This window comes from Scyliorhinus torazame, chromosome 12 (genome assembly GCF_047496885.1).
Source record: "Scyliorhinus torazame isolate Kashiwa2021f chromosome 12, sScyTor2.1, whole genome shotgun sequence".
NCBI classification, from domain to species: domain Eukaryota; kingdom Metazoa; phylum Chordata; class Chondrichthyes; order Carcharhiniformes; family Scyliorhinidae; genus Scyliorhinus; species Scyliorhinus torazame.
Window position 1 is genome coordinate 197403649 of NC_092718.1, and position 24962 is coordinate 197428610.

General features: G+C 46.7%; 1 protein-coding gene across 6 annotated transcripts in view; it reads left to right on the top strand.

The window, feature by feature from the left end:
- Nucleotides 1–24962, top strand: part of LOC140386853 (coronin-6-like) — a 339560-nt gene that overhangs the window by 263495 nt on the left and 51103 nt on the right. The window contains exon 1 of one of the 6 annotated variants that reach the window (XM_072469627.1): nucleotides 23901–23920. The exons of the other annotated variants lie outside the window; for them this stretch is intronic. The gene's annotated coding sequence lies outside the window, so the exon portion shown is untranslated. Of the gene's footprint in view, nucleotides 1–23900; nucleotides 23921–24962 lie in introns of those variants that run through there. 6 annotated transcript variants of the gene reach the window in all.

Consider the following 24962-nt stretch of genomic DNA (forward strand, 5'->3'; position numbering starts at 1 on the left):
ATTAGTTGGCAGATGGTTCAAACGTACTCTTGGTACTTTTTTAGGCGGCCCATTCCCAGCTGCAGTTCTCAAACTGGCTGTCCACAGGGAGTACACATGCACTCTTCCTGCGGTTGAACCGAGGGCAGGTGGATGTCACTGGTTCCTGTTAGCACATTGCAAGTTATATAAGTGAGAACTCAATGAGTGCCACTCTTAATGAAGCTAGCTGATATTTCTTAGATACCTTCTGATTGGAAGTGTAACTCCTCATTTCACCTCCGTGATGATCTTAGTGATGAGGCTGAAAACAAAAACAGGGTCATGCTTGTGCTATGGGCCAGGGTTTAGAGAACCCCGAAGTGCATCATGGAGTTCACCTGACCCACAACTTTTAATAGATTGTGGTATGGGGAGCACACGGCCCACTCTACAGGTGTGGTACAGCAGAAATTGAAAAGTATTTTTTAAAGCAAAACAATGATTATTCTATGAACTCAAGTTAACCTTTTTAAAACATACAGTGAACATCTTAACAACCATTAATTCAAATACAACCCCCAAAGCATACAATACTAAGTAATCCTTTAAGCTTTCCTTTTAACATCCATAAGACTTAAAACACCTTTTACCAGAAGCACATCAGTTTAGAGTCATTACTGTTATTAGTTTTAAATCACCAGGATTGATTTACAGTCTTTAGATTACAGAGAGAGACTCTAATACACCTTCTGGCTGTGACTGCAGCTATCCAGCTCTGAAAACAAAACTAAAACACACCCTGCAGCAAACAGCCTAAAACGAAAGTAAAAAGCTGACAGACAGCCCAGCTCCACCCACTCTCTGACATCACTGCAGTAATAAACACCCACTTCTTAAAGGTACTCTCACTACCGATATTTATATACACACCCATTTATAAACACCCATTTCTTTAAAGGTACCCTCACATGACACTTGGATGCTGTTTGCCTGACTGGTCTGACTTGCCATACTCCCTCTCTTTACTTAAAAAAGCACAACAGTCAATCCTGATGCCACCTGGATCTCGCAACAGGGAGGACGGGAAACAAATGATCATAGATTCATAGAATCCCTACAGTGCAGAAGGAGGCCTTTTGGCCCAGTGAGTCTTTAAATGAGTTGAGCTCTTCAGCCCCAACCACCAACTTTGGCAGTGGATTCCAGATGCCCATCACCCTCTGGGTGAAAATGCTTTTCCTCACGTCTCCATGACAATCACCTTAAATGTATGACCCCTGGTAATTGATCCCTCTGCTCGGAGAAACAAGTCTTTCCTGTCTAGGCCCCTCATAATTATGTTTGCTTCAATTAGGTTACCCCTTAGTCTTCTCTGTTCTAAGAAAAACAGTACTAGCCGATCCAATCTCTCCTCATAGCTGCAATTTTCAAGTCCTGGCAACATCCTTGTATGTCTCCTCTGCACTCTCTCCAGAGAAATTACGTCCTTTCTGTAATATGGTGACCAGAACCATTTTAAACAAAGCTTCCACAGTCTAAGAATTAAACAAAGCAAGCTACTAATTTAAAACTTATATTTTGTAAACTCTCATCTTTTAAAACCAAAAATCGTAGTAAACCACTTCCTATTTTGTTTCAAATCCAATTCAAAATCTCCACCATACCGTCCAGGTTCCTGAGAGTTTGTTTGCTTTCATGGGACCAAACCAAGTATGCCACAGCTCTCAGGAATTCAGTTGGATTCTCTTCAGCATTCCTGCTATTCTCTGAGGTGTGAGATTCCCTGTGACTCTTCTGTTAGCATCCGGCCAGGTGACTTTAACTCTAACTCTCTTTAATCATCCCTCATGATGTGGACACTCCAGCTCAAGCATGGGATTCACTGCCTTCTTGCTGAGTGGTCCACAACTGTCAGCAGATTTCTCTCTCTACTTGTCTCAAAGCCATTTCCAGGCCTCCAACCAGTTCTGAGAAACAAACCACACAGATAAACCCAAAACATAAGATTACCTCCCTCTATAGCTAACCTTGGTAACAATGCTTCATACTCTGGGATGCTTAAAACAAAAGTGTAAATGAATGTTCCAATGCAATGGAGATATAAACATGTGATCTTAGTGAGGGAGTGTCTGTGGTTAGAAGTTCATTTTGGAGTTAAATATGTCAAAAGACTTGCGAAAAACTATGCTATACAAACTATGTGCAAATAATACATTTTACTGTTGACCAGAAACTGAATTTGACTAGCCAGATAAATATTGTGGTTACAACAGCAGGACAGAGACTAGGATGAGCGGTGAGTAACCCACCTCTTGACCCTGTGAACAAGTCAGGTGTATTATGGAATGCGCTCCACTTGCCTGGATGAGTGCAGCTCCAACAACACTCAAGAAACACGACACCATCCAGGACAAAGCCTGTTTGCTACCCCTTCCACAAACATTCAATCCCTCCACCAGTGACGCACAATAGTAACAGCATCGACAAGATGCACTGCAGCAACTCACCAAGGTTCCTTTGACAGCAGCTTCCAATCCCATGACCACTGACATCTAGAAGGACAAGGGCAGTAGGTAACAAGGACTCCTACATCAGCCTCCTATTTATTGACTACCGCTTCGCCTTCAACACCATAATCCCAGCCAAGCCCGTATCAAAGCTCCAAAACCTAGGACTTGGCTCCTCACTCTGCAACTGGATCCTTGTCTTTCTGACCCATAGACCACAATCAGTAAGAATAAACAACAATACCTCCTCCATGATTGCCCTCAATACCGGGGCCCCGCAAGGCTGCAAATGTAGCCCCCTACTATACTCCCTACACACATGACTGCGTGGCAAAATTTGGCTCCAATTCCATCTACATGTTTGCTGAGTGGGTTAGATCTCGAACAACGATGAGTCAGAATGCAGGAGGGAGATAGAGAACCTAGTGGAGTGGTGTAACAACAAGAATCTCTCCCTGAATGTCAGCAAAACTAAAGAGCTGGTCATTGACTTCAGGAAGCAAAGTATCATTCACACCCCAGTCTGCATGAATGGTGCCGAGGTGGAGATGGTTGACAGCTTCAAATTCCTAGGTGTGCACATCACCAACAATCTGCCGTGGCCCACCCATGTCAACACTATGACCAAGAAAGCACAACATCGCCTATACTTTCTCAGGAAACTAAGGAAATTTGACTCTTGCCAACCTTTACAGGTGCACCATAGAAAGCATCCTATCTGGCTGCATCACAGCCTGGTACGGCAACTGTTTGGCCCAAGAATGTAAGAAGCTACAGAGAGTTGTGAACACCGCCCAATCCATCACACAAGCCCACTGTCATGATATGCAAATATGCAACCAATGAACACTCAGAATATGACACAACCAATGGGCAGTCAGGTCACTCAGAGGTGGCATCACCACAAGGGGGCATGACATAAACACTATAAAAGGGATGAGACACTCACCCTCTGCCTCTTTCCACAGACAGACATCTAAAGAGTTAGACAGGGTTGATCAGCAGCATCACACCCCAGCACGTGGCTTAGAGCAAGCTGGTACAGTTAGACTGAGTTACTACAGTTAGGTTAGCAGAGAGTCGAACTCATTTGAGAACTGTGTTAATAGTTCAATAAACACGTTGAATTTATTTCTGAGACTGGAGCATCCTTTAGTTAAGACTGCATCAAGTAGCAGCCTGAGTTATCCGCAGCAGCAGAACACAACATGATACCAGGAGTGACTGTTCAATCTATGTAGTTCAACTCAGCAAGATCCGTGACAACCAGCTACTGAATACAGGCACAATGGGCAAGATTCAGGCTCCTCATCAGCTCAGGACCACCGGCAACCTTAGTGCCAACTGGCGATCATTCAAGCAGAAATTTCAACTATGCATGGAAGCATTCAACCTCAATGGCGCGACCGATGCGCGGATGATAGCTCTTCTACTCACCACTGCGGGTGACCATGCGATAAAGATCTTCAACACCTTTCACTTTTCCAAAGGGCAGGACAAAACAAAGTACCAAACCATCCTGGACAAATTTGACAGCCATTGCGAGGTGGACACCAACAAAATCTTCGAGTGGTACATCTTCAAGCAGAGGATGCAAGATAAAGATGAATCCTTTAATTCCTATCTAACTAACCTTAGACTGCTAGCGCAATCCTGCAACTTCGGTGATATCACTGACCCCATGATCAGAGCCCAAATCGTTTTGGGAGTCCACTCTGATCCTCTGCGAGAGCAATTGTTGAAAATCAAGCACATGACCCAGCCAGTCGCGATTGAAACGTGTACTGTGCATGAGCACTCTAAAAATTGCTATTCACAGTACAAACCGCAGAAAGTGAAAAACAAGCCTCCCACGAGGTGGAGTGTGTTCAGGCCACCTCCTGGATGCAGCGCCTCCACATTGACGAAAGCGGCCATTTTGCGCGCCCTTCCCAGGGCCCGATGCATGCAATGCGATCGTGAACACGAAGCGGCCGAAAACCGCACTGCGCAGGTGCAGGCGTCCGAGAACCGCACCGCGCATGCACAACGACGCACTGAGCGTCATGACGCTGATGTCATGACGTATGCGAATTACGGCACTGCCCATTTTTTAAAAAACTGCCCCGCAAGAGGCATACGCTGTTTAAACTGTGGGAAACCAAACCACTATGCAGCCCTGTGCAGATCTGCACCACATGTCAGGAGCCACGCTCCCAATTCCGATAGCGGCGCATCAGAAGTGTGCAACACCGAATGCATGACTCTGATCCCGGCAGTGCTACAGATCCAGATGATGAATACCTGGACAACACTTACCGAGTGGGCATTATTACGAAGTGCGAATATGCCACACCGGACACATGGCAAGTCCAATCCATCCTGGCCGTGGATTCCGAGGACGAATGGCATGCAGTGATGAAGGTCAACCACTGCCCCATCCAGTTCAAACTGGACACAGGTGCCTCTGCCAACCTGAGCTCCTGCCATCTGCAGGTGTACAGCCAACACACACAAGCAAGCTTACGCTTCGAGATTGTTAAGCCTGACAGGGCGCCTCTGCTAGTTGCGCACACCTGCAACCAACTGAACCTCATTCAAAGGGTCTACGCAACGACGCCGTCCCATTCGGATCTTCAGGCCAGCATCAACGACATGCTAACCCAGTACCCGGATGTATTTAGCGGGATGGGCACACTGCCATACAAGAACAACATTCTACTGCGGCCTGATGCCAAGCCAGTGGTCCACTGTTGCTCTTTTTAACCTTAGTCTATTTGCTCTGTTTACGTCACCTTTGCTCACGAGTCGCCAGGTATCTTTATACCGCCACGTGGTTCAAGTTCAGGTTATGATTAATAATACAGCACACCGCTTAGTAAGGATTAAAACAACGGTCATTTATTATATACAACAAGCAATATTAATACCCTAATACTACTATTTATACAATAAACCTATCACTACTGACCAATACTTAACATTAGGAAGAGCCCACCAGGTCAGGCAAACGAATGGCTTGTCCAATCAAATCTGGCCCGCGGGATTCAAAAGGCTGCTACAGGTCGGTGGCTAGGTGTCTCTACCGGATAGCGATCATTGGATTCAAACTTACAGTTGCCGGTGGTTGGTCTTGCGAAGGTCTCGAGCAGGCGAAGATGAGAGAGAGAGAGATCTGAACTTGGACCTTCACTTTTATAGGGCCCAGGGGCTTCCCGCCTCCCGGGGCGGCCCTTGACCCTGAGTCCCAAGTGATTGGATTCTGTCCCCAATCTCTGGGGTCGATGTGTCCAATGGTGAGGCGATTCCTCGATCGGGGGGGTGGTCGCTCACCTGTCTTTGTTTCGGCCACTGCAGGCAGCGACAGGTCTGGCCCGGTATTCAATTGCTAATATGTTGCAATTGTTCCCGGGGATAGCCGATTTAACTGTGGATGTCTGAATAGATTGGCTGCAAACAGTCCTGAATGCAACTGCGAATCCCTGGGTTGATGGGCTGTTGATAGCCCTGAGTATCGATCTGTGCTACCTTCCCAGAGCCGAATATGCAAAACTGTCTGCAGTTGCCTGCTTGTGTCTTCTTGGCTGCTTTTCCCAGCAGTCTTTCGGGTTAGCCGTTTTAAACTGGGTTTTGGCCAGATTAATCGGAAGGCAGCCATTTTACATGGCTACATTCCCGCCTTGTGATCCTAACGCGAAGCGTGAAGGATCACATAAATTTTGTCCTCTTCGTTTCCCCACTGTGGGGGGGGGGGCACCTCCTACATGGCCACTACTCTGACCCTAGCTATGCACAAAAATTTACCTAAACAATTCTTGAGGGCGCTATGTCAGGCAGGGGCATGTATCTATAAAAAAATTAACTGGGAACCTCTAATTTTACCTAAACACTCTATACTCCTAAACATTGCATTATCCTATCTTCCTAAAACATACAACAACAATCACAACATTTAATATACTCTTTCCTGGCTTGGCAGTCAAGCTCAGGATCATACATTTGTTTTTTTATGAAACGTTCCGTAAATCTCTTTATTTACAGGAATAATGCACGTGAATACTCTTTATTCTTTATAGGTTGAGGGGGTCTGGGGTTTGGTCATAGCCGAATTTCGGGGATCGGATCCGATATACCGGGGTTCGAGCGCGGTACGCTCTCCTTTTCCACTTCCGGAGGCGCATGGTCTGTACTGCACAACTGAGTATAGCCAATGCCAACAGTGCCTCAATGATGTACGATAGAGAGTACCAAGTTATGAACTTGGCACACCAGGATAATGCAGCGTGGTTGGTGACTGGGCCCTCGGTACTACTGGGCAGTGAAGTGTTAACAGTAAAGGGGTTTGGAGTGATGGGGTCCGTGTTCCCGCGCAACAAAAAGTCCATAACAAGCATGTTGAGCGCGAAGAAAGGAGTCCTCATGACTGTCTTCTTTCTTTCCTTTTCCTGTTTTTTGCTGGTTTTCTCCGGACTTGGAGCTTCTGGAGTTCTGTAAGACAAGCGTAGTGTGTGTAATTACTTCGGTTTAATATCTGGTGTGTTAGTGTGTCTGTCCTTCTTGGGGCCAATTAAACCTTTATAATTGGTCACAGTATGTGACTCTCCCCCCATTTTTTTATTTTCAAAGGATACGGCACACTTCCCAATGGTGGACCAGTGCTAAGTTTATCATCCAAATGTTCCAGGATGTAAATAGCATGTGGCAGCAACCCAAAGGTTGCCTAAATAAAATAAAACTGTTTTTGAAAGAAAAGGTCGAATGAGGTGCGTGTGGGCCGCGACGGGTACGATTTGGGTGGAGTCCCCGGGTAGGATGGCTACCAATACCGTATCTTCCCTACCCGAGCGTTTTTGACCAATGGGGGGGTCCCCAGGCAGGGCGGGTCTCACGCCGTTTCTCCACTGCCTGAGCGACCAAAGAATGGACAAAAATGTAGTCATCATGGTGGGGTTACTGTTCTGAATCTACCATCAAATCAGAAGAGTAGCTACGATCGGGCGTCTGGTCTGGTGACCAGGTATCAGCTGAAAAGCTAGTTCCTCTGAATGGGCGTCTGGTCTCGGTGGGCCTCTGAGGCAAGTCCTCAGAGGTTTCGGCAGAATGGGTGTGTGGCGGTGGTGGGTGTCTGAGGCAAGTCCTCAGAGGTATCGGCAGAATGGGCGTGTGGCCGCGGTGGGGGTCAGTGGGAAAAGTTAAAAGGTTCAGGTGAATGGGTGTGGGGCGGTGAGAAAATTCTCCTGTAGGACGAACAACATTTAACAAACAGACAGACAAGATAAAACATTTAACAAACAGACAGACAATGTAAAACATTCTGCAAGTTCCATCAGAAAGGACAACACTTTTCACCAAGTGTCTCCTTTAAATCATCACGTGGACACCTCAGTTCTCGGTCGCTACGGGCTCTGCCATTTTCTTATCGAGAGTGCCTGTCGGTTGGGCACTCTGTGGTTTCTTAGGGCCATTGCATTCTCTAGCAAAATGTCCCAATTGTCCGCAATTGTAGCACTCTTGCGGTTTGGCTGGGGGGTTGCTCTTTCCCTCGTTTACCCAGGCGGGGTTGTGATGAGTGGTTCTTACTGCCTGCACGTCTGCGGCGGCTTGTTTTTCCTCAGGGGTTCTAGCTGCGGGTTTATTGTGAGCCGCTTGTTCCCAAACGCGGGACAATCTCTTGACCACCCACTTCTCATTATGAGCCTCCTCCGAGGGGTCAGAATTGCTACAGGCATTCTGTCCTGCTTCCGTGGCATGGGAGATAAGGGTGCGGGTCCACTTGGCCATATTGTCTGGGGACAAATGGGCACGATCTACGTTGCCGAAAACGGCTTCAAAGTGAATCCACAAGCGTCCTGCGAACGCTGTGGGGTGTTCAGACCTTTTCTGTCTGCATTTATTCAAACCGCCTACGGGGTCGCCCCGGTTGTACCCGATCGCATCCAGGATCACGGTATGCATTTCTGCAAGGATGCCTCCTCCTACATTCTGTGGGTCGGGAAGGGCTGCTGCGACCGATGGGTCTAAGCTGAGGACCGTGAGCTTTACCTGCTCTTTCTCATCCAGGCCGTACATGGTCGCCTGGTGTTTGACGGTGGCAAAGAAATGGTGTGGGTCTGAAGCGGGGAGGAACGGTGTGATTTTGGCACACGTGTCCCGTAATTGGGTCACTGTGAGGGGGGTGGAATATAAGACTTCCGCCTCGTCTGCTGTGGCGGTGCGGTGGGTTGTTACAGGGTTCATGGGAGCCTGTATTACCTGTTGTGTGGGGGGTGGGGGTGCTTTCCTCCTTTGGGGTTTTCCCTGTGCACATGCTCCCTGAACATATCTCTGCGCTGTCTCTTGCAATTCTTCCCAATCAGGACCGTCTTCCTGTTCTAAACTTTCCCCAAAGGTTTCTTGAAATCCCTTTTGGACAGAAAGCAGTGCTTTCAAGTCTGCAATCTGCTTTCGGCACTTTGCATGGTCCAAAGTACTCTGCCTTTGTTCCGTGGTTGTGGCGTGGAGCGCTCTCAAGGCTGCCTTGAGATCACTGCATTGTTTCTGGAGCGTCTCTATCTGGTTTTCTGTTTCTTTCTTTACCAGGACTGCACGCTGCAGGTCCTGATAAGCCTTTTCATATTGTGACTGGAAACTACTCAAGTGCGTCAGACAAGATTGGTGACCCCGTTTGGCGTCAGCCACCTCTTCGTCTTTTGCTGCTAATTTCCCTTTTAACTCCAGGTTCTCTTTCTCAATTTCGCATACATTAATTTTACTCATCCGATGTATGCCTTCTATTTCCTTGCGGAGCGTCCTGACGACCTCCTCTGTGCCTCGCAATTGTGCCAGACAGGACACAATTGCCATCGGCTTGCGCGCTTTTGCTAAACTCTTTCTGTGGATCTCACTCAGGTTCTCCCACCAAGTATGCCCTATACTTCCAGGACCTGAGTCGTCATTATTGCAGAAATCCTTCCACACGGGCCATCCTATGCCCTGCAGAATTTTGCGGATTTCCACTTCCCAAACGGGACACTGTCCCGCTCCTACGCTGCTGACTGGTGCGACAGCAAAATCTTCGGGGTTCATGAGGCGCTGCATCGCTTGCATTGCCTGCATGGCTCTCTCTTATCTGCTCGTTACGTTCGAATTTGGAGCAGGGGGCTAAGGTGGTGTGGTAGATGCGGGTACGGCTTGCGCTAATTTCCGAAATACCAACTGCCGATAGTTTTGACGCAACAAGAAATCTATCAGTTTTGCCTTATAACCCTGTTAGTTACGCATGCATATACACACTTCCGAATTGTGAATTATTAACCAGAACCGCTTGAACACATGTGGGTTTTTTTTTTGTTTCCGATTGGATTCTAATTCAAAATGTTGGGGTTCTCCCGGAGTGGTTTTCCACTTCTAAGTTGGGTCCCGTCAGGATGTCGCCAATTATGTTGCTCTTTTTAACCTTAGTCTATTTGCTCTGTTTACGTCACCTTTGCTCATGAGTCGCCAGGTATCTTTATGATACCGCCACGTGGTTCAAGTTCAGGTTATGATTAATAATACAGCACACCGCTTAGTAAGGATTAAAACAACGGTGATTTACTATATACAACAAGCAATATTAATACCCTAATACTACTATTTATACAATAAACCTATCACTACTGACCAATACTTAACTTTAGGAAGAGCCCACCAGGTCAGGGAAACGAATGGCTTGTCTAATCAGATATGGCCCGCGGGATTCAAAAGGCTGCTACAGGTCGGTGGCTAGGTGTCTCTACCGGATAGCGATCGTTGGATTCAAACTTACAGTTGCCGATGGCTGGTCTTGCGAAGGTCTCGAGCAGGCGAAGATGAGAGAGAGAGAGATCTGAACTTGGACCTTCACTTTTATAGGGCCCAGGGGCTTCCCGCCTCTCGGGGCGGCCCTTGACCCTGAGTCCCAAGTGATTGGATTCTGTCCCCAATCTCTGGGGTCGATGTGTCCAATGGTGAGGCGATTCCTCGATCGGGGGGTGGTCGCTCACCTGTCTTTGTTTCGGCCACTGCAGGCGGCGACAGGTCTGGCCCGGTATTCAATTGCTAATATGTTGCAATTGTTCCCGGGGATAGCCGATTTAACTGTGGATGTCTGAATAGATTGGCTGCAAACAGTCCTGAATGCAACTGCAAATACCTGGGTTGATGGGCTGTTGATAGCCCTGAGTATCGATCTGGGCTACCTTCCCAGAGCCGAATATGCAAAACTGTCTGCAGCTGCCTGCTTGTGTCTTCTTGGCTGCTTTTCCCAGCAGTCTTTCGGGTTAGCCGTTTTAAACTGGGTTTTAGCCAGATTAATCGGAACGCAGCCATTTTACATGGCTACACCACGCAGAGTCCCTGCTCCACTGGGAGAGCGCCTGAAGGCAAAGCTCACGAGTCTACAACAAAAAGGCATCATCTCCAAGGTCACTGAACCAACCGACTGGGTCAGCTCGATGGTGTGCGTAAATAAGCCTTCAGGGGACCTACCGACCTGCATAGACCCCAAGGTTCTAAACAAAAACATTATGCGGGAACATTAGCCCATCCCAAAGAGGGAAGAAATCACGAGTGAGATGGCACACGCGCGCTTCGTCACAAAATTGGACGCATCCCAAGGATTTTGGCAAATCCAACTTGAAGAATCCAGCAGAAGGCTCTGTACCTTCAACACGCCTTTTGTCAGATTCTGCTACAACCGAATGCCATTTGGCATCATCTCGGCATCAGAGATTTTCCATCAAATCATGGAACAGATGATGGAGGGAATAGAAGGGGTTCGTGTCTACGTTGACGATATCATAATCTGGTCCACAACCCCAGAGGAACATGTGTCGCGATTCAAGAAAGTATTCTGACTCATACATGAACATGGCCTCAAGCTAAACAGGTCCAAGTGCTGTTTTGGGACATCCACGCTGAAGTTCCTGGGCGATCAGATTTCGCGACACGGTGTGCGCCCGGACACAGACAAAGTTAAAGCAATCGAGGCAATGAAAGTCCCCAAGGACTGCGCTTCCTGGGAATGGTCAATTTCCTTGGCAAGTTCATCCCGAATTTGGCCACACACACCGCGGCCCTATGCAACCTAGTGAAAAAATCAACCGCCTTTGAGTGGAAGGCGGAGCACCGAACAGAGTGGCTTGAGCTGAAAGCCAAGCTCACCACTGCACCTGTCCTTGCATTCTTTGACCCAGACCGAGAGACCAAGATATCCACAGATGCGAGTCAGGATGGCATTGGGGCGGTGTTGCTTCAAAGAGACGAAACGTCATCCTGGGTACCAGTAGCATACGCGTCACGGGCAATGACACCCATTGAGACCAGATATGTGCAGATTGAGAAGGAGTGTTTAGGTCTTCTCACCGGCATCCTCAAATTTCATGGTTATGTCTACAACTTGCCAACATTTACTGTTGAGACGGATCTTAGTCCTCTGGTCCACATCATCCAAAACGACCTGAACGACATGACGCCTCGTTTGCAGAGAATTCTGCTCAAGCTCCGGAGGTATGATTTCAATTTAGTGTACACACCTGGCAAGGAGCTAATCATCGCCGATGCATTGTCCCGCTCCATCAACTCACCCAGTGAACCACTGGAGATCATCCAGCACATTGAATTGCAGGTACAACTGTGTGCAAGCACTCTCCCGGCACAGATGAGAAGATCGTTCTCATCCGAGAAGAGATGGCCAAAGACCCCCTGTTGCAGCGAGTCATCCACAACCTCAGCAATGGCTGGCAGAAAGGGCAATGCCCTCAATTCTACAACGTCAAGGACGACCTGACACTGATCGACGGCATCCTGCTCAAGCTGGACAGGATAGTCATCCTGCTACGTCTCCAGAGCATGGTGCTGCGGCAGATTCATGAGGGTGGCCTGTACGTAGAAAAGTGCAGACGCAGGGATCGGCAAGCTGTCTACTGGCCCGGCATCAACCAGGACATCATGGACATGGTCCTGAACTGCAAAACCTGTCAGAGGTTCCAACCAGTGCAGAGCAAGGAGACGCTCCAACCACATGACCTAGAGACCTCTCCGTGGTCCAAGGTTGGCATTGACCTAGTCCACACGAATGGTCACCACTATATCTTTATCATCGATTACATTTCCAATTATCCTGAGGTGCTGAACCTGCCAGACCTCACCTCACGGACCGTCATCAAAGCATGTAAAGAGACATTCTCACGGCATGGCATCCCGGACACCGTCATGAGCGAGTGCTTCCACAGTCGAGAATGGTCCACGTTTGCCAAGAGCTACAATTTCAGGCATGTCACCTCCAGTCCGCACTATCCGCAGTCCAATGGCAAAGTCGAAAAAGGGGTGCACATCGTTAAGCACCTCATCCGCAAGGCCTCGGACTCCCCTTCCGACATACACCTTGCACTACTTGCCTACCGGGAGACTCCCTTGTCCACTGGCATGTCGCCAGCTCAACTGCTGATGAACAAGGACCTGCGGACGACGCTTCCAGCCATACACCTGCCCAACCTTGACCACCTCCCGGTGCTGCAGAAGATGCAGCATCTTCGCGACAGCCAGAAGCAGGGCTATGATGCACATGCCATCGATTTGGACGTGCTGTCCCCGGCAGACACGGTCAGGATCAAGATACCAGATGGTGGGTGGTCTGCTCCGGCTGTCGTTGTTCGACAGGCCTCGCCCAGATCCTATGTCATACGTATGGCTGATGGCTCCATTTTGCGAAGGAATCGAAGAGCACTGCGAAAAGTTGCTTGCCCACAACCACTTTCCCCTCCATTTCCACATGTCGACTTGCCACCTCCAGACACCTCGAACCACGAGGCCACCAGTCATGCCTCCCACTTGCCTGTCAAGACACCGTCATCCCCTCCACCACCTCTCCGGCGGTCGACGAGGATCAGACGCAAGCTGCAGAGACTGGACTTATGAGCATTTGTTTTCTTTGTTCTGTTCTGTATTCCTCAGTCAGTCACATTAGACAGACACATTCACATGTATATACCATCTAACAAAAAAGGGAGAGATGTCATGATATGCAAACATGCAACCAATGAACACTCAGAATAGGACACAACCAATGGGCAGTCTGGTCACTCAGAGGTGGCGTCACCACAAGGGGGCATGACCATAAACACTATAAAAGGAATGAGGCACTCACACCTTGCCTCTTTCCACAGACAGACATCTAGAGAGATAGACAGGGTTGATCAGCAGCATCACACCCCAGCACGTGGCTTAGAGCAAGCTGGGACAGTTAGACTGAGTTACTACAGTTAGATTAGCAGAGAGTAGAACTCATTTGAGAACTGTGTTCATAGTTCAATAAACACGTTGAACTCATTTCAGAGTCTGGAGCATCCTTTAATCAAGACTGCATCAAGTGTCAGCCTGTGTTATCCGAAGCAGCATAACACAACACCCGCCTCCCATCCATTGACTCTGTCAACACCTCCCGCTGCCATGGGAAAGCGGGCAGCATAATCAAGGACCCCCCCCCCCCGGGTTATTCTCTCTTCCAAATTCTTCCATCGGGCAAGAGATACAAAAGTCTGAGAACACGCACTAACAGATTCAAAAACAGCTTCTTCCCCGCTGTTATCAGATTCCTAAGTGACCCTCTTATGGACTGACCTGATCTCTTCACACATCTTGTCTACTGAGTAGTACGACACTCCTGTATGGTTTACCTGTTGCCTGCGTCTATGTACTTACATTGTGTTTTTTCTGTTTACCTTATGTAGTTTCTTTTCACGTACGGAATGATCTGTCTGAATTGTACGCAGAACAATACTTTTCACTGTACCTCGGTACACGTGACAATAAACAAATCCAATCCAATCCAAGATACCTGGGAACCCCACCACCCTCAAGTTCCCCTCCAAGTTACACACCATCCTGACTTGGAAATAAGTCACCGTTCCTTCACTGTCGTTCGGTCAAAGGCCTGGAACTCCCTCCCTAACAGCACTGTGGGTGTACCTACACCACCTGGACTGCAGCAGTTCAAGAAGACAGCTCGCCACCATCTTCTCAAGGGATGGACAATGGTTGCTGGCCAATCCAGCGATGCCCACATCTCTTGAATGTATAACACGATGAGAATAATTTACATAACATTGCCTCTTTCTTCCCAAACATGTGGCTTTTCAGGGAGAAAAAAAATCAACCTCCATTAACTCGGGTAGCTTCGACAGGTAGTTCTGCAATTCCCTTCCATCTTTATTTGAAATGTTCCTGTGCTTAGCCGAATGCTTCATGTGGTAACGTTTCTGCCTACTAAAGACAAACACATGTTTTTCCTGTAGGTTCTTTCTCTACAAATATGGGCAATGGCCTGGGGATTTTGAGGTTAAAAATAATGACATATCCATCATTACTAATGGCTAAATTATACAATGATTTCAGGTGACTGCACATGCTCAGTTAAACACAAAAATCAGGAAGCTGCTGTCCAAGAGCACTGCTCCTCCAGACACTTCATCGCAATAGTATCTCACAGATAGACTTGCCATGTAAATACATGGAACACCATGACATTGAGGAATTTATTTAATAGATAACATACCTGAATAAAAAATTTTTAAATTCCAATTAAGGGCAGCTTAGCGTGGCCAATCTACCTAACCTGCACATGTTTGGGGTGTGGGGATGGGGAGAATGTGCATACTCCATACGGATGGTGACCCGGGGCCAGGATTGAACCTGGATCCTCGGTACTGTGAGGCAGCAGTGCTAACAACTGCGCCACTGTGCCACCCGAGGATGAATGAATTTTCAACACAGCCTTAATTGCTGCCAAATAACAGTCTGGCACTGAAAATGCTCAGTCTCATCTCTTCAGTTACCGGAGATTTAAAAAAAAAATTAGAATATGTTTACATTTCTTCCTGGCTCCCCCTCTCTTGATTCCATCCTTCGTGCCCTCTTTACTCTGCTTTCTCGACATGATTCTGCATCAAATTCAATATTCTAACTTTCTGTTCAGGCATCTGTGTGCTTCAGGAAGTTTTCAAACAGGAATGTGGAATAGCAGCGGGGCTGAATGGCCTTCATTATCCATAATTATCTTATGATCTCGTCATGGATGTTCATCAAATCTGTGTTACTGAAAGCAAACATTGGAAGTATTCAGCCTGCAGCATGACTCTGTCCTGCCCTCTGCTGTGTGTGACTGTCTTCTGTCACTGATTTGCCTCTTTTCTCCATGCAGTTATTTTATGTCAAATCATACAGAGCAAGCTGCTGAAGGGCAGATGGTTTCTGCTCAGGTCCTGTCACCCTGCACTCTCGACCTCGATATAGTCGTTTGAACAAGCCATAATCTACAATAGCTGTGATTAAACGCTGATTCCCGTACCAGCCTCCCCGAACAGGCGCCGGAATCTGGCGACTAGGGGCTTTTCACAGTAACTTCATTTGAAGCCTACTTGTGACAATAAGCGATTTTCAAGTCATTTTTTTTTTCCATTATGAAGGGAGAACAAATTAAACAATTGGAAAAAATATAAAAATGCAAAATAAACAAATCACGGCTATGGGTATCTTTTAGCAGTAAGCAACCATTTATAACTCTGTCATATACAGTGGGAGATGAGGAACATTTCATAGTAGCGCGGGCTGGTTTTAAAAAGTTAACCAGAAGTTGGTTTACCATAATCTGTTCATTGTGGGAAAGTGTGGTGGAAGTTGGAGCTACGCAAAGATCTACTTCATTGGTATTTAGAGGTGAACCAACAGCAAGTTTGATCTCATATATTCAGTGACTGAACTGCAACTCCCATGAGCTCTTTAATCCCCGTCATTCTATCTCCTTGTTAGTTTGCTATATTTTGTCCCATGCAGCATTTCCTGGTTGAGCAGATTGCCAGATGATGTCCTGAACCTCAACCCACACCCCCTCCCAACCCCAATCCATCCCAGGTCTTTTTTATTTATTCTTTCACGGGATGTGGACGTCGCTGGCTAACCCAACATTCGTTGCCCATCCCTAATTGCCCTTGAGAAGCTGCAGTTGAGCTGCCTTATGAACCACTGCAGTCCACCTGGTGCAGGTGAACGCACAACACTGTAAGGCAGGGAGTGCCAGGATTTTCATCCAGCCACTGTGAAGGAATGGTGATATAGTTCCGAGGTGGGATGGTGTGGGACTTTGAAAGGAACTTGCAGGTAGTGGTGTTCCCACATCTCTGCTGCCCTTGTCCTTCTAGGTGGCAGATATCACGGGTTTCGAAGGTGTTGGCAAAGGTGCCTTGGCGAGTTGCTGCAGGTGCATCTTGTAGATGGTAAACATGGCTGTCACTGTGCTTCAGTGGTGGAGGCAGGGAATGTTTAAGGCAAGTGTTGTTAAATGTTTGTAAGTAACGGCTAAAAGGTGCAGGAAAAAGCCAACGTCACTTTAAACCTTTGCCATTGAAGGACAGTTATCTTAACCCATTGACCAGGTGGTGTTGTAGCCATCTGGGATGGCCACGTCCCGATTACAAAATGGACACTTGCAAAGACTGCAGGGAAAATTGGACAATGCTAAGAAACAAGCAGGTGCAAGCTCTGTCTATTGACGCTCAGACAGGACAGAAACTACCAAACGATTTACATACTAATGAGCCATCTCTGGGGACAAAAGGGAAACATTTAGATACACAATGTTAGGACAGACTCCCCGGCGCCAGAAGAAGCTAAGACAAAGCTGACTGACAGTCACCAGGACACGCCCAGCGATCAGGGAACCACCCCTCTATTGGAGGAAAATCAATACCGATGATTGGGAAAGACCCAATTAGTTGAGGCCAAGTTCAAAGCCCGCCCAAAAGAGCGCAAAGCCCTTTGCAGTTTAAGAGGTATCACTCAAGGGAGAATCTCTCTCCTTTGGCTTTGGCTCTCAGCTAAGAGAGAGACCAGCCTAGCAGCTACAGCAGACCAAGTAAGTTCCAAGTCAACGCCCGCTACGAGATAGACACTCCTAGTTGCTACCCTGTAAACAGCTCAACCCAGCAGCCTCAGAACCGAGCAACGGCCATTGTTCCTCTGACTGAGTGGGCGCCCAAAGCTAAGTATAGGCCTTAGTAATAGTGGTAGTTTAGTTTGTAGAGTTTATGCATGAGTAGATTTGACTGTGTGTAAATAAATGAGCATTGCTTTTGAACTTACTAACTGGTGTATCGAGTCATTGATCAGTATTTGGTTCTGAGCCTTGTGGCGGTGTTGAAAGACACCTGGCGACTCTTGAGCAAACGTGATTAAATAGAGCCAAATTAAGAGCCAACCAAAAGTTAGCAACAGTGTGCAATACTGGATTACCGTGATTTACCTGGTAGTTTTTCTCTCCCTAAAGCAGGATTTCGGAGTGCAACGCATCAGTCATTAAAAGTTTAGCAAGGTCACAAAATAGCAAACCAAGCACTCGCCGTTATTTCTAGAGGGATAGAATTGAAAAATAGGAAAGTTATACCAAATCTGTATCGGGCGTTAGTTAGAGCACTCTTCTAATACTGTGTGCCATTCTGTTTGCCATATTGTAAAAAGGAGAGGGAGGCACTGGAGAGGTTGCAAAGAAAATTTGTAAGGATGATACCTGAAATGTGTGGTCATGCATATCAAGAAAGGATTCAGAGGCTGGACCTATTTTCTCTGGGAAAAAAAGGCGGAAGGGTGACTAACCTTTAAAATTCTGAAAGGTTTTGATAGAGTGGATACAGAGCGAATGTTTCTTCTTCTGGTGAAGAGCGCAACTGGAGGTCATCAATGTAAGATAATTACCAAGAAACCCAACAGGGGAATTGGAAGAAAGTTCTTTACCCAAAGAGTGGTAAAAATGTGAAACCCGTAACGACAGGGAGTGATTGAAATGAATAATATGGAGAGATTTGAGGAGCAGTTAGACAAGCATTTGAGGGAGTAAGGAATAGAGGGACGGTGGTAGATTTAGTTGAGGGAAGAGGCTCAACTGTGGCAAGACACCAGCATGGGCTGATTGGACCAAATGGCCTGTTTCTGTGATACATATCCGATGCAATCCTTATCTCGGTACTTCAACTTGTGCGATAGCTAAAAGAAGGAAGCCCAGATAGAAAAGAATGTAAGTCCATATAGACTTTTTCAGAGCATTTAATGTTGTCAACTAGAATGTGCCGCTGGAGAGCATGGGACTACACATTCAAAGTGCCAGATGAACAGAAAAAAGAAAAATCTAAAGAAAAGCAAAGAGCTTCCATCGCGAAAAGGACAACGGGTTCTGGCGCTCTTAAATTATGAAACAAGATAGTTTGTTGTTTTCCAGCTCTCATTCACTTCACGGACAACGTTTGTTTTTTTCTTGAGGTTCTACAGTGAAACATTTTAATCAGCCTGACCCTAGGTACGGAATAAATAGGTTCCACCAGCAGCTTAATCGGGTTGTGAATGTTTCTAAGGATGGGAGTGTTTTTTTTTGTGTTTGTTTTTTTAAAAAAAATTTAAATTCTCCTTTTTCACATTTTATCCCACATTTACACCCATCAACAATAAACAAAAATCAACAAGATATGTCAATCGCCATAATAACAACGATCCCATCCGCCCACCAACCCCCAAACCTCAACCCGCATGTTTACATAAACAAATGCCAAAAAGGAATCAGGGATTACCCGTAGTCACCCTTAATCTACACAGCTCTCCATCCCCCACCCACCCCCCCAACCAACGCCATCCAGCCTCTAAGAGAGTACCGTACATGATACCCCAAAGTTGTACCCCCCCCCAAGTCTCCAGCTCCTCCCGTCCACTGCCTCTTGTAAAACTCCTCCTCCCAACCTCGGTTCCCTCCCCCCAACTTGCCACCCCGGCTAGACCACTCGGACCCTGTTCTGCCAAGCTCCGATGGCCGCAGCCCCTCCCCCCACCTCACTCCCGTTCACTGGCCGGCTTAAACCGGCCAGCGTGGAGGCCCCCGCCCGGGTCCCTTTCCCACTTGCCCGGCCCTAGGAAAGCCCAAAGATCCCCTTTTAGCACACAAACCCCGCATATCCACCTACACCCCAAAGAACCCTCCTTTCGAGTGAAAGTCCCGTCCCTTCCCTTGTCCAAATATATGCAACATTGGCTCCTTTAGCCTCTACACCCGCACGCAGTGAAACAAAAAAGAAGAAAATACAGTCATGAGGTTACATCGGCACATGGCCATTCCTCAATTTGTCAGTTCTGCCACAGTCCTTCTGCCTTCGCAAACTCCTCCGCTGCTTCCGCCGTTCCAAAATAAAAGTCCCTGAGCTTATAGGTCACCCTCAGCTTCGCTGGATATACAATGCCGCACTGCACCTTGCCAATGTACAGTGCCCTCTTCACCCGGTTGAAGGCAGCCCGCCTCCTCGCCAGCTCCACCGTAAAGCCCTGGTATACACGTATACCAGCTCCAGCCCACTGCACCACCCGCTTCTGCTTGGCCCAGCTCAGGACCTTCTGCTTCGCACTGTACCTCCGGAAGCACAGAGTCACTGCCCTTGGCGGCTCACTCGCCTTTGTACAGGCCTCCACGACCGATGAGCCAAATCCAGTTCATATCGGGAGGGGTCCTCCCCCTCCCCCAATAGTTTTGCCAGCATCGCGGCAAAATACTCAGTCGGCTTCGGCTTCAACTCCTTCGGGCAGCCCCACGACCCTCAAATTCTGTCACCTGGATCTGTTTTCCAGATCTTCCATTTTTCCTCGCAGATCCTTGTTAGTGTCCATCACCTTCCGCATCTCCTTCCCCATCGAGGCAAGTTGATCACCGTGCTGCAATACCGTCTCCTCCACTTCCTTCAGCGCCTCCCCTTGCTCTCGCACCTCCGCCACTGCGCTCGCCACCTCCGTCCTCACCGGGGAAACCGCCTCCTCCACCAGCACATTCAAAACTTCCCTCATCTCCTTCCTCACCGTCTCCATGCATTTCTCAATCTGCGCCAACTGCTTTTGGAATTCCGCAGCCATCACATTAGTTATTTCTTCAGCCGTAAGCACTGCGGCCTCCCCTGGTGCTCCAGCCTCCATTTTCTTTGTTGACCCCGCGGTGACCTTTCCACTCTCCAACGGACTTTCAGCCGCTTTTTTCCCGGCCGTTCTTTTGGTGTTTTTCGACATCCTTCTTCTCCTTGCGCTGTCTCCCGACTTTTACTGCCGTCGCTGGCCCTAGGACCGGGCGTTACTCCCCGAAAATGCCGTTCCCGAACGGGAGCCCTCCAATGTGCGGCTGCCTCCCGCCCGCCGTCACCGGAAGTCGGGAGCGTTTTGTTGATAAACTTTCACAAAATAGGCTTCGTTTTACTGAGTATTTACTTCATACTGATCACAAAACCGAAGAGATGCAATTATGAACCGTGACAGGAGACAGTCTAAATAAATAAAGCTGCCAAAGTCAGAACTGGTTAAAGGCAGGTCATTTCACACAAGTCTTCCTTTGTGCGTCCCTCATTTAAGAGATACTTTTAGGGATTGTAAATTTCACAAGCTATTTCATTATCCCCTTCCTTTTATAGAGATTGTCTTATCACTTTGTACAGGCTGATGCACAGAATAATTGTCTCCAATAAACAAAGGGCCATTTTATTACTAGGCTCTCGTCATCCGTTGTGTATTGCATATTTACAATTAACATTGACAGCCTAATAACTAGTTCGCTGTGATCGGTCATAAAATTGCTGTTCTGCTCTTTGAACTGCATGAAGTAAAATGAAAGCCATTATATTCTATTCCTGATAATTATCATTTTTCATGCTTATGAGTTTGAATTATCCAATAATTTGAACGAAGCAAAGTGGGAACTTTGTGCGGAATTTGATTTTAAAGTAGACGGCACCAGATCAATGTCCCGTGCACCTTTATGGTTACTTTGAGAATATTAGAACAATCCTTAAATTGAGGAGCTTGGGCATTATACATTAAGGATCTTAATTGTCAGTGTTATTGGGAGAAAATAGTGTTTCCGAAGGTAGCCAGTCTCCCTTTTGAAGCGACAATGTGATAATCGTAGATAATATCAGTGTCCTGGAGGTAAATTGGTCAGATTAGAGGCAACCTGAGAGGTGAAAGTGCAAATGTCTTAGGACACCATATGAAGCAAAGTTTTACGTTGCCTTGTGTAAGAACAATGATCGCAGTTCAGCCAATTAATTTATCCAGGAAGCATTTTGGAAAATTTCCTGTGGAGTATTCTGTGAATGCCACATGCTTTCATTCTCCTCGCTCTTCATCGGCATTGATTGGTAACCTGGAAGTGACTGAGCATTTGGATTCCTCTGATCATTCCAGCTCAATTTGATGTTCTATCAAAGGCTGAAACCTTTAGAGCACACTTTAAGACGAGCAAATTGCAGCTTCAAAAAGGATGATGTAGGAGGTGGAACTAGAATAATGGAAATAGTATTAGAGTAATGGAAATAATAGTGGTTAGCACTGTTGCTTCACAGCACCAGGGTCCCAATTTCGATTCCCGTCTTGGGTCACTGTCTGTGCGGAGTCTGCACATTCTCCCCGTGTCTGTGTGGGTTTCCTCCGGGTGCTCCGGTTTCCTCCCACATGGCCTGAAGGACGTGTTGTTCAGTAATTTGGACATTCTGAATTCTCCCTCTGTGTACCCGAACAGGCGCCGGAATGTGACTTTTCACAGTAACTTCATGAAAATGAAATTAAATGAAAATCGCTTATTGTCACAAGTAGAATTCAAATGAAGTTACTGTGAAAAGCCCCTAGTCGCCACATTCCCGCGCCGGTTTGGGGAGGCTGGTACGGGAATTAAACCGTGCTGCTGGCCTGCCTTGGTCTGCTTTCAAAGCCGACGATTTAGCCCTGTGCTAAACAGCCCCTTTTTCATTGCAGTGTTAATGTAAGCCGCCTTGTGCCAATAAAGATTATTAAAAAGTAAAATTATTGAAAGGAAGCAGCAAGCTATTTTAAAGTGGAATTAAACTTCTAAAGAACAAAAGCACAATAGATTAAGACCAACACTGCAACTGCTAAATCAGTAAGTGAAAATTGAGCTTCTAACCATTTATATAAAATAATAAACAGTTTAAAAGAATACCGGAGAACAGGAATGGGAGAGCTACAAGATCCAATTGGGATAATTGAAAGGAAGAAGACCCAGAAATGTGGATATCAGCAGGACACAATGTTTCTGCTGTGAGATAATGCCTCATCTCATGTTGCATTGCCCCTGGACAATTGGAGGCTCTGTTGTTGGGAGGGGAGGATTGCAGGGATGGGGGTAGGGTGCTTATCTCCATTGAGAGAAATTGAACAAAGTTTTGAATGAGTACATTTAGACTGTGACCTTAGTGACTGTGTCACTGTGAAGCATAGGATTGATGCATAGTTACAGTGTGAATCTGGAGTTTGGGGCTTGACTTAATCTGGAGAGAAGCTATTTGAGGCTATTTGGGTGTTGTAGCCCCATACTGCCTGGACTTCAACAACAGATGAAGTGTAGCTCCAGTGTGGGTGTAAAACTGTTATTTTCAGCTGGGATTGGCAAAGAAAGTAGAGGCTATAAGAGCAGTTATGACACATAGATTTGCGACTGGTACGAAATGCAAAGCTAAATGTCAAAATGTATTTATGCAGCATTGCATCTATAATATACCAGATCCAGTAACTATTCTTAAAAAATTTGAAGATGAGCAACATATTCCAATATACCAAAAAGTCATGAAGCCGGAATCGAAATATGACAGATCAATGGTCCAAATTCTATAATGATAAAAATCATAATATCAATTGAAATAATGGGCTGGACCCACCGGTCGCGTTGTGCCTGAAAAGCAGTGCTCTGCAATGCGACCGGTAAATGCTGAGAGATCCCACTACCAGGATATACCCGGCTCGCCACGCCTCCGAGATCTAACTTTCTGGCAAATCTGTATATTAGAGAGTCAGCTAGTCTCACCATAATATGTATTCCTGAGTTTTAACCAAAATGTGGGATCTCACCCCCTTGCTTTGGAATGCTCGGGCAAGCGCAGTTCAGTGCTGGTGTCCACAAACGGGTGCGTGCCCTCTGGGCAGGTTGGTACACCCTGGCATTTCTGGTACCACCCATGTTCCCTGGCAATGCCACGGTGCCCAGGTGGCACTGACAGCTGGCAGGGGCACTGTTGGGGTACCAGGCTGGCATTTTTGTGCAGCAGTGATAGGGCTAGGGGGTGCCATTCGCGTGTGTGGGGGGAGCCTGAACCGGGGACCCCCCACCCTTATATTGTGTTAGGAGGGTTTTGGGGTTGCATCATGGGCGAGCGGAGCTCTTCAGTGCAGAAAATGGGGATTAAGTGTATTCCCATCGGGGAGTCCCCCGCTGAGGTACCGATTTACCCGGATGGGCATTAGATAGCAGGATGACTCTCGCGCTCCGAGCGCCGGGAAACACCCGGCTAATTTGCATGCTCCGGGACTCCGTCCCCATTCGTATAGATCGCGCCCAATGTTACTAATGCTCTTCAAAAGGCTACAGAAGCTAGGCAAAGAAGTCAACCATATGATAGGTAAGTTATCACTGATCTAATGGAATTCTTCATAAAGGTGCCATGCTAGTAGATGCGAGTTTTTTTAGTGAATATAATCTACTTGCATTTTTAGATTAAAGTTCCACGTGTGAAAGTTTAAGGAAGGAAATTAATGGATTACAATCTGCCGAGCAGAAAAAAAGAGTGAAGTGGTTGTGAACAGGAAAAGCTCTGTTTGGCACCCATTCCTACTATTCATGAATTACTTTGCTGAGAGCATCTCTTACACCATTGGCCGATAACATCATGTGTCAAGTATCAGGGAGCTAACAGGACTGTAAAGACCTGGATCAATTCAGCAGATAGCCATTCCATAGTCTCAGTGTAAGATAACAACTAGTGAACTGAGAAACAGTAAATGTACACAGGGGAAGGATGTGCAATAGTGGGGGAGGGAAACATTGGGATGTGATTGCTCACTAAAAGCTTCCAATCAATATAAGTATATCAACAAAACTAGTCCAATACTATAGCATTAAACTATAGATCAACATTATTCCAGCCTTGAGTCTATCATTGCAAAAGCAACAGTTGTAATATTGTTTGTATCCCTTAAGGCTCTATCCTCTCAAAAAAGATATTGGTGCAAAGGAATAAAGTTAAAGATAAGAGAGTTGCAGAGCCAGCTTTTCACGAGGGGAAAAGATGATGAATGATCCAGCTACAAGATGCCGAGAGGCATAGCTGTGCTGACTCAGAGTACCGAAGTGAATAATAATAATAATAATCACTTATTGTCACAAGTAGGCTTCAATTAAGTTACTGTGAAAAGCCCCTGGTCGCCACATTCCGGCGCCTGTTCAGGAGGACCGGGGTTTAAAATTTAACCAGATTTAAGATTAGATTTTTATAGAAATTGTTTTTCCACAGAACCTTGGCCACATTGAGAAGACTGGAAAGGGAAACATTGGTGCAGCATCAATGAACTCCTCAAAAAAGGAGCTGGAAAATGTTTGACTGGAAACTGGACTAAATATTTTGGATATGGATGTAAACGATTATTCTGATTATCAAATACCAC